The following is a 10,550-nucleotide window of genomic DNA, read 5'->3' on the forward strand; positions in this document are numbered from 1 at the left end:
AGATGTCATTTTGGATTTTGTTTTTATCATAGTAAAAGTAAAACTAGGGCTACAGGGATAATACTGTGTGGTGGGGTAGGGTACTTACAGGGGAAACTTAGGGGCACCATAATGTGTGGGAAGGTACATAGGAGGCATCATACTGTGTGGTAGGCACTTAAGGGGAGTCAGATGATCAGATATTGATGGCCTATCCAGCAAAAATACACCCGTACTTCTGTATCAAGGCAGAAATAGACAGATTTATCATTCAGACGTCGGGGGGACAAACATGCCTTCCAACTATCCTATATCCGGCAGGTGAGTCACAAAGTTCAGCTGATGTCCTGCTGCTTTCAACGGACTTGTAGTGTCAAGACTGATGGCCCTTTGAGTTCTAATAGTCCATTTGCTTAAGGTGTGTGGAAGGAGTAAAGTGGTTTTGCAACATTAGCCATTGGAAGAACTACCCAAAACCATCAATGGGGACTTGATGACCAGAGCTGTGAGGTAGTCTCAGTGGTTGGGGGACATTGTGGTGGAGACAGGTTCCCTTTAAATAACACCCCATGGATTAATCAATAGTTGGTATATCAAGGGGAGAAAAACAGAACTGGAGCGCACATCCACAATGCTATGCTTAGATCTAATTAAATTCGCTTCTCAGCACAATATAAAAGTGTACAGCCCCCTATACTGCATGCTTTACAAGAGGTATTAGTGTACATTTTGATCATAAGGCATAAGCCCACTCACCACACCAAGGTAGCCTCTTTGAGTGGGACCTACTCTGGGGGGGGGGGGGGGGGGGGGGGGGGGGGAAGCGCAGCACACTGTGGTGACAAAGTGGCACTGCCCTAGTAGGCGGCAGGACCCAGCAACCCTGCCGTCCTACAATGCCTTTTGATCAAAATGTACACTAATGCCTCTTGTACAGCATGCAGTATAGGGGGCTGTACACTCTAATATTGCGCTGAGAAGGGAGTTCAGTTTAAATCTAAGCATAGCATTGTGGATGTGTGATCCACTTCTGTTTTTCTTCCCTAGCTGTTGTCTAGTCTTGAAGCCATTTAGATAATAGAAGCACCCATTAATTAGCTCTGCATGATTATCAAACCAATCTAAAGGAAAATTGCAGAGAACAAACTGGATGACTGTAGAGACTATCAGCAGGACCAAGAGGCTGGATACTTTACTGTGCAGCGGCAGTGCATGCCAGGTCATCTGTAGTAGCCCCTAGAAGAAAGGACTCCCTTCTCACTGGCTTTAGACTGAATTCTAAATCAGTTTTAGCCATTGCTAGGAAGGAATATGACAAGGACAAAACAGGTAGTCTTGCTGCATCAATCACAGGAAGTGTCTGTTTACCGAATACAAAACTTCTAAGGGCAGGTAACCACCAGAACTATGTTATCTCCTCAAACAAGAAGTGGGCTTCAGAAGTAGAAGCAGCTGCATGTGGAGTTTCCTTCCTTGTACCGTTTCCTAGAAGCAGCAGGTAAAGCATGTGCCGTTGACGCCTGATGTGCATTTGTCACTCTGGTTCCTGCTCTCAAGATTAAAGGAGTTTTCCATGGACTGCGTTTGGTATTGCAACTCATCCCCATTTAAGCGAATAATGCTGAACTCCAATACCAAACACAGAGCACATGGCGATCATGGCGCTGCTTCTAGAACATCAGCAGGCCATTTATCTAGTACAGGACAACCTCTTTCATTTAGCTATTTATGTACAAGTATAGTAGTGGGCTCTGGGCAAGGTGGCGCACAGGCAAATGGTGAAATGATGTACTAAGTAAGTAGGTTAAGACCATCAAAAATCGTGCAACTCCAAGCAAAAACTGTTAGTTTAGCTTTTTCGCATACTGTAATTATAGTACTCCAAACGTTTGACTTACCTTCGAGCTAGAAATTACCACTACAGCCAGTGATTGGCTGAGTGGGCATTTGTAGTGCGTCGGACCAGGACCAGGAAGTGAAAAGCAGCAGGGACCGGGCCATTCTTGAAACGGCAGCGGATCGGTGAGGAGGAGTAATGCTTCTTTTAGATTTTTTGTTCATTGTGACCCTTTTTGAAATGAATGGGTATACACCCTTACCGGCTCAGTTGATGCAAGACCTTAAAAGGTGCTTGATTCGTCAGCGGGTCACAGAGGATAGGAGCTTCCACTTGAACATAAAGAAATGGATCCAGCACTGGCTGACATAAAAACCGGATCTCTTTATTAAAGTGTGCAAAAATACATACAAACAAAAGTTGACGCGTTTCGGGTAAGGCTTGCCCTTTGTCAAAGCTTACAAATACACAATGGACATTACCTTCATGTATTTTAATCGCAATGAGCCAATCAATATCAAGAACAGGATACGTCACCGATTGTGGAATAGTCTGCAAGCTGATCTAAAACACAATGATGTGCTACGCCCAGTGAGCAAAGGTTTCTATACATGTTCACATTTCTGTATGAAATAAACGCATAATAATACTTGCAATAAATAATACAAGTTTCACATATTTGGTTTATCATTAAAACTAAGGAATAAATAAGCCAAAATAATAAATTAATGTATATAAGCAATAGAAATCTGTTATAAACATCACTATTGGAAACAATAAATTCATAATTGTCTGAGGACAAATATGTCTTAAAGTATTCGTCGGTTTAGGCTACTTTCACACTCGCGTTTTGGCTTTCTGTTTGTGAGATCCGTTCATTCTAACGCATTCTGAATGGAAAAGGATCCTCAGAATGCATCAGTTTGCATCAGTTCAGTCTCCATTCCGCTTTGGAGACGGAAGCAGCGTTTTGGTGTCCGTCTGATGAAACTGAGCCAAACGGATCCGTCCCGACACACAATGAAAGTCAATGGGGACGGATCTGTTTTCACTGACACAATCTGGCACAGTAGAAAACGGATCCATCCTCCATGGAACTTTCAATGGTGTTCATGACAGATCAGTCTTGGCTATGTTAAAGATAATGCAAACTGATCCATTCTGAACGGATGTAGATGGTTGTATTATCTGAACGGATCCGTCCATGATGGATCCGCACAAAACGAGAGTGTGAAAGTAGCCCAAGTAGCAATAAACGCATATTAGTAATGCATATAGATGTCATATAAATACATGCATTGAAACCTTCAATAGCATTGCCCAAAATGCGTCAACTTTTATCTGTATGTATTTTTGCACACTTCAATAAAGTGATTCGGTTTTTATCTCAGTCAGTGCTGGATCCATTTCTTCAAAGTGTATGAATGAATGTTCTCCCCCAGAAAATTGTCTGAGCTACAGATATTGATGAGATATCCTCAGGATAGGTCGATATCAGATTGGCAGGGGGTCCTATCATGCAGCTGTTTGAAGAGGCCAACATGCTAGTGATATACAGTGGAGGAAATAATTATTTGACCCCTCACTGATTTTGTAAGTTTGTCCAATGACAAAGAAATGAAAAGTCTCAGAACAGTATCATTTCAATGGTAGGTTTATTGTAACAGTGGCAGATAGCACATCAAAAGGAAAATCGAAAAAATAACTTTAAATAAAAGATAGCAACTGATTTGCATTTCATTGAGTGAAATAAGTATTTGAACCCTCTAACAAAAAAAGACTTAATACTTGGTGGAAAAACCCTTGTTTGCAAGCACAGAGGTCAAACGTTTCTTGTAATTGATGACCAAGTTTGCGCACATTTTAGGAGGAATGTTGGTCCACTCCTCTTTGCAGATCATCTCTAAATCCCTAAGGTTTCGAGGCTGTCTCTGTGCAACTCTGAGCTTGAGCTCCCTCCATAGGTTTTCGATTGGATTAAGGTCCGGAGACTGACTAGGCCACTCCATGACCTTAATGTGCTTCTTCTTGAGCCACTCCTTTGTTGCCTTTGCTGTATGTTTTGGGTCATTGTCGTGCTGGAACACCCATCCACGACCCATTTTCAGTTTCCTGGCAGAGGGAAGGAGGTTGTCGCTCAGGATTTCACGATACATGGCTCCGTCCATTTTCCCGTTTATGCGAATAAGTTGTCCTGTGCCCTTAGCAGAAAAACACCCCCAAAGCAAAATGTTTCCACCCCCATGCTTGACGGTGGGGACGGTGTTTTGGGGGTCATAGGCAGCATTTTTCTTCCTCCAAACACAGCGAGTTGAGTTAATGCCAAAGAGCTCTATTTTGGTCTCATCAGACCACAGCACCTTCTCCCAGTCACTCTCTGAATCATTCAGGTGTTCATTGGCAAACTTCAGACGGGCCTGCACATGTGCCTTCCTGAGCAGGGGGACCTTGCGAGCCCTGCAGGATTTTAATCCATTGCGGTGTAATGTGTTTCCAATGGTTTTCTTGGTGACTGTGGTCCCTGCTAATTTGAGGTCATTAACTAACTCCTCCCGTGTAGTTCTAGGATGCTTTTTCACCTTTCTCAGAACCATTGACACCCCACGAGGTGAGATCTTGCGTGGAGCCCCAGAGCGAGGTCGATTGATGGTCATTTTGTGCTCCTTCCATTTTCGAACAATCGCACCAACAGTTGTCACCTTCTCTCCCAGCTTCTTGCTAATGGTTTTGTAGCCCATTCCAGCCTTGTGCAGGTCTACAATTTTGTCTCTGACATCCTTGGACAGCTCTTTGGTCTTTCCCATGTTGGAGAGTTTGGAGTCTGCTTGATTGATTGATTCTGTGGACAGGTGTCTTTTATACAGGTGACTAGTTAAGACAGGTGTCCTTAATGAGGGTGACTAATTGAGTAGAAGTGTCTAACCACTCTGTGGGAGCCAGAACTCTTAATGGTTGGTAGGGGTTCAAATACTTATTTCACTCAATGAAATGCAAATCAGTTGCTATCTTTTATTTAAAGTTATTTTTTCGATTTTCCTTTTGATGTGCTATCTGCCACTGTTACAATAAACCTACCATTGAAATGATACTGTTCTGAGACTTTTCATTTCTTTGTCATTGGACAAACTTACAAAATCAGTGAGGGGTCAAATAATTATTTCCGCCACTGTATAGCTGATCAGTGAGGGTGACAGGAGTCGGGCTGATACTGATGATGTATCCCAAGGAAAGGTTATCAATAGCTGTAGCCCAAACAAGCCCTTTAATTCTGCACTGGGCCTTAGTCTTCATAGAAAATGGTCCCTCAGTTCATCAGTCAATCCAAGAAGCATTTCATATGAAGACTATGCTGACAGTGCAGCTTTTTTTCCCCCAGACTGTTATCCACCCCCCCCCCCCCCCCCCAATAAATCTGTAAATGATTGCTGCTCCCCTCTGATTAAAGATAACGATAATTGGCTAACAACGTTATGTTCCCGAGAATTGCCTTGTCAGTTGGCCAAGGGGGTTGTCCCATGAAAACAACTTATCTCCTATCCACATGACAGGGAATAAATGCCTGATTGTCAGGGGCCCAACCGCTGGAGCACCTGCTGAATATGAGAATGGGGCCTGCATTTCTCCATTTGAATAGAGGTAGACATGCATGTGCGCTGCCGCTCCATTCAACTCTATGGAACTGTTGGAGATAGCAGAGCACTTGTACTCTTCTCTCAGTAGTCCCTTAGAGCTGAATGGGGTGACAAACACTCATGCATGTCTGCCGCTCCATTTAAACAGAAGAACATGGTCCCTATTCACTTGAATGGCAGGGGCCCCAGCAGAGCTTATCTCTTGGATAAGAGAGTGTCACATTTGACACATTAGCCTTGTATGATGGGCAGATGGACACCCGTTCTTTTAAACTGAACATCCCTTATAGTGGGGAGAATTACAGAGCAATGAAGGATTTAATACTTGGGGTACTTGCCCCCTTATTAAATCTAACTGTGCAATCATCGACCCGACATTTGACTAATGTACTGACCAGAACCTGAAAATATAAAATAAGCGTTTCCTTGTTCTTTCTTACTCTCGAGGAGCAAGAAAAATGTTTGTGTGTTAGGTCTTCTGTCATTTTCTTCCTTTCAATAACTGGTTTGTAGGTCATTTTATTAGTTGTTTTTTTTTTTTTTTTTTTACATTTGTAACCAAAGCTTAAAACTTTAATACATTTGGTCCTTGTACGCCCTAAAAGAATCCATAGCCTTTCATGCAGCAATTCAACTTTTGACTGCTGGAGAGCAGAGCGTTTCTCAGTTTACCCAGCAGATCATAGAATTTGGCAAGTGGTGGCAGCAAGTATCTGGGGTGTAGCCAAAGTGGAAGATGGAGTAAAGCAGAGGTGGATTAACCCTTTTGCCATCACATGCTGGGGCAGTGCATACATGATAAGATATGATGTAAAACAATGGCAAATTATGAAGTCCCTTGTGCAGCTGTTACGGTACTATGTCATTCCATCATGTGATATAATTGCATTACTTAGCCGCTCCTGTTGTCATCACTGCAAGGACTTCATGTTCTAGAGGAAGGGCCAATATATCCTTTGTGGCTGGGTTCACTGCCATTCTGGAGAAGCATATGATGTAGTATGAACATGGCCAAAACAAGATTTTTGTGGACTCGCCTGTAAAATGTATTTTTCGCTTAATTCATTGGGGGACACAGGACCGTGGTATAGCTGCTGCTGCCACTAGGAGGCGACACTAGGCTGAAAAGTGTTAGCTCCTCCTCTGCCAGCTATACCCCCTCCAGTTTGGAGAGGGCATCAGTTTGTGCCCAAGCAGTAGGAGAAAAACATACATGAAATAAACCATAACACGACTAATGCCAGTAGGACTGAACCCGAACTGAGGACCCTACCGGCAAACCAACCGCCATCACCTGCGGCAATAATAGAAAACAATGGGTGTGAGCCGTGTCCCCCAATGAACTAAGCGAGAACGAGATTTTACAGGGGAGTCTACAAAAATCTTGTTTTCTCGCTTGTATCATTGGGGGACATAGGACCATGGGACGTTCCAAAGCAGTCCACAGGGAGAGAAGAACCACAAGGAAAACGTCCTCGCAGAAGCTTAAGACACTGCTGCCTGCAAGACCTTGCGGCCTGGGGCAGCGTCCGCTGGTGCAAAAGTATGCACCTGGTAAAACTTGGTGAATGTGTGCAAGGAAGACCAAGTCGCCGTCTTACACAGCTGTGAAGCGGAAGCATGGTGGAAACAAGCTGGTATGCTCTCTCCAGGCTGGAGGGGGTATAGCCGGCAGAGGAGGCGCTAACACTTTTCAGCCTAGTGTCGCCTCCTAGTGGCGGCAGCAGCAGCTATACCCACAGTCCTGTGTCCCTCAATGATACGAGCAAGAAATTTTCTTTTCCTCTACTTTTAAAGCATATGTAATAAATTCAGGATACGTCTATAAGAAACTGGAATCATCTTACAATTCATTGAGTCAAGCCTTATACAAGATGATATAAACCACATTTGATATTATTTTCATTGTACTTGATATTTTACTTGAAAATGATGCCTAATTCTCAACAATGGATTGAACCCAAATGCAAAAAATTATATTTCTATCATCAACAAAAATAAATAAGCATTCGGAGTAAAATCCAATGGCCCACCTGCAGAGAAGTTTGAGAGATTCACTGGAAGATCACAACATACATTATTGCAGAAATTCCCCCAAAAAGTAAAATTTCCCCGATTCGACCAGTAATTGAATATTTGTACACAGGGTGTTGACTTTAACCTGACTGCATCTATCTAGACGCAAGTGGCATTTCTACGCCGCCTTTGCCACTTTCCAATAAGGGGGAGTGGCAAGGGCAGGGAAAAGTGTGGTCAGAATATTTATCTTCTTTTACACCAATTTTCAAGCTGCCTTTAGTTTCAGTGTAGATGCACAGAATGGCAGAGGATGCGCCTAATTTATAATGAGGTGGCAGCACAAACAGCAGTCTATGATAAATTTTCCCTGTAGTGTTTAATCATGAACAATAAAGCAAATCCTCAATCTGTTATGATCGATCGAGTAAATTGATTGGAACCGATCCCTTAAAAAAAAAAAAAAAAAACTTTGATAGCAATATATGACCAAGAGCAGTGCAGACATACCTAGAATAATGGTCATGCAAGTTGCTTGACCAACAAAAAGGTTTCATCCCCTCTGTGCAGTGACCACAAGTGTCCAGGAGGTGGCTCTCCTATATTCAGTGTCCTTGGGCCTCTGCACTAAACGATTTCCTGACCCTGCACCCTGCATGACCGCTCCAGTAGTGTCCTGAGTGAATGATCATAGACCCTACAGGGAGATGTCTCATTGGGTCGATACCCAGGGGGACTCCCGAGCCCTCCTAGCAGCCACAATGATCTGATGCTCTAAGCATTAATTAATGCTAGGAGCATCAGGTGCCTTCCTAAACTCAACTGTATCGCCATCCTCAGGACAGTTTTTAACCCTTTAAAGGGGTCTTCCAGTTTTCATCAACATTCTTTTAAAATAATCATTTATGAAGGTAGCTGTAATTTTGTCATGTATCTACTTGTGTGCATTCTATTACCTGTATTGCTGCTATCTTCCATCCTTGGCTCAATATGGCGAATCCTACAGTAATGTGAAATATCGCCTGCAGTTCTTCAGCATGTTCACAAAGAACTATGTGCCTCCAGCAGATGGTTTACCAGACTTTGACCTCACTTAACGCCTAAACAGGTAAAGAGAGGTCAAAACTGACGCTTCCAGTGAGTTACTTCTGAGTAACTTCTAGACAAGACTGATGTATCACATGACCCCCTGAGCTGAATTCAATATGGTGGATTTAAAAATGGCGACTGAAAATGTTCCCCCCCCAAATAATGCAGCCTCCCCCTCAATTAATACTTTCACACATTGGAAGTTAATTTTCCACAAATTACACCAGTTAAAACGATGTTTCCAGACTTTTGCCTCTCTATCTAATATATAAAATGGACGGAAAAAGGTGCTTCTAGTTAATATATTTTTTTAAATAAACTTTTATTCAACGTAATTCGTTTGTGCCATGTGACCACAGAGTGTGAGTGAAGAGCTAGCTATTACTCACGCTCCGTGGTCACCAGCCTGCCCGCACAGCGCTGCACTGGATCCTGGCGTACACACATCGTCAGGACATTTTAGTTCACTGGAGCTGCGGCTGGGCACTGATGGCTAGGAGGGGGAGTGGAGAGCTGAAGGCACTAGGGTGGGGGGGGGGGGGGGAGAGCTGAAGGGGCACTGGGGTGGGGGGGGGGGGAGCTGAAGGGGCACTGGGGTGGGGGGGGGGAGAGCTGAAGGGGCACTGGGGTGGGAGGAGAGCTGAAGGCACTGGGGTGGGGGAGAGCTGATGGCACTGGGAGGAACTGATGCACTTGGGCTAATCGCACAGGGGGAAGGGTGTTGGGGACTGATGGCAGTGGGTCTGATGTGTTTTTATAAAGGAAAACAGTCTATTAATTCATTTTTTATTATTAGAGTACTCGATTAATCGTAAAAATAATCGGTAGAATACTCGATTACTGAAATAATGGTTTACTGCAGCCCTAAGGCTGGGTTCACACCTGAGCGTTTTACAGAGCGTTCCTACGTGCTGTAAAACACTCAACAAGGAGAGACCAATGCTTCCCTATCGGCATGGTTCTCACCTGGGCGTTTTACAGAGCATACGATCGCGCTGTAAAACGCCCGACGCCCCAAGAAGTACATGAGCTTCTTTGGAGCGTCTTGTCGCGCGTTCCCGTACATAGACTTTCGGGAACGCGCGACAATGGGCGTTCGCTTGTCTCTGTATGCGCGATTGCAAACGCCCGTACAATCGCGCATACAGAGCGCTCCATCGCGAACGCTCAGGTGTGAACCCAGCGTAACATAGGGAGCTATTCACTGTGGCATCCCGACCACCCAAGTGGGTAGTGTGGCCACCAGGTACCTGCTGTTTTAAACCAGCGGTAATGCCGGTCGCAGACATTTAACCCTATAGATGCGTGGTCAAACGTGACCATGGCATCTGGATGCGCTAAAACTTGAAAGTGCCCGCCTTATCAGGTGTGTTCCAGCTCCCCCTGACCAAGGAGCCGGATGCATTGTGCAGCAGCTTCTGTCCTGAATGAACAGAAGCTGCCACACATTTCTTCCTACAGGCTTCATAGGAACATAGTGGGACATCCGCCGGAGTTACGAAGAGGCGCCGACCTCTACATAACTTCGGCTGATCCTTCGCCACTTCTAAATGTAAGACAGCTTCTTTGCTGTCCTGGACCATTTTGTACGCCTAAAACAGCTCGTCTTCTTTCCCGCTCACACCAGGTCTAAAAAAGGGGGCGGGGGCAAGGAAGGCGGAGATTGCAGCGCAAAGTCCTGAATTTTCTGTATTTCTGCATAAATTTAATATAAAGTCCTAAAAGTAGATAAATAAATGACCAAGTCATGTGATAGTAGATCATTTTCCTCAATAAATAAATGACAGTCTAATATTTCTGACTCGTTGGTTATTTTTATCTAATTTTACGACTAAATGTAGATTTAAGTCAAATTAATGCCGAACTATAGAAGTTTGAAGGCTTCACAAACTTTCAAGCACAACTGTATTTCTCCTACGTTAAAGAGCCAAAACTACCTATCTGTCGATTTGGCTGCATGACATATTAGAGACCTTTTTTTTTTTTTATAAAACCAT

The sequence above is a fragment of the Bufo gargarizans genome, chromosome 1, assembly GCF_014858855.1.
Source record: "Bufo gargarizans isolate SCDJY-AF-19 chromosome 1, ASM1485885v1, whole genome shotgun sequence".
Classification (NCBI taxonomy): domain Eukaryota; kingdom Metazoa; phylum Chordata; class Amphibia; order Anura; family Bufonidae; genus Bufo; species Bufo gargarizans.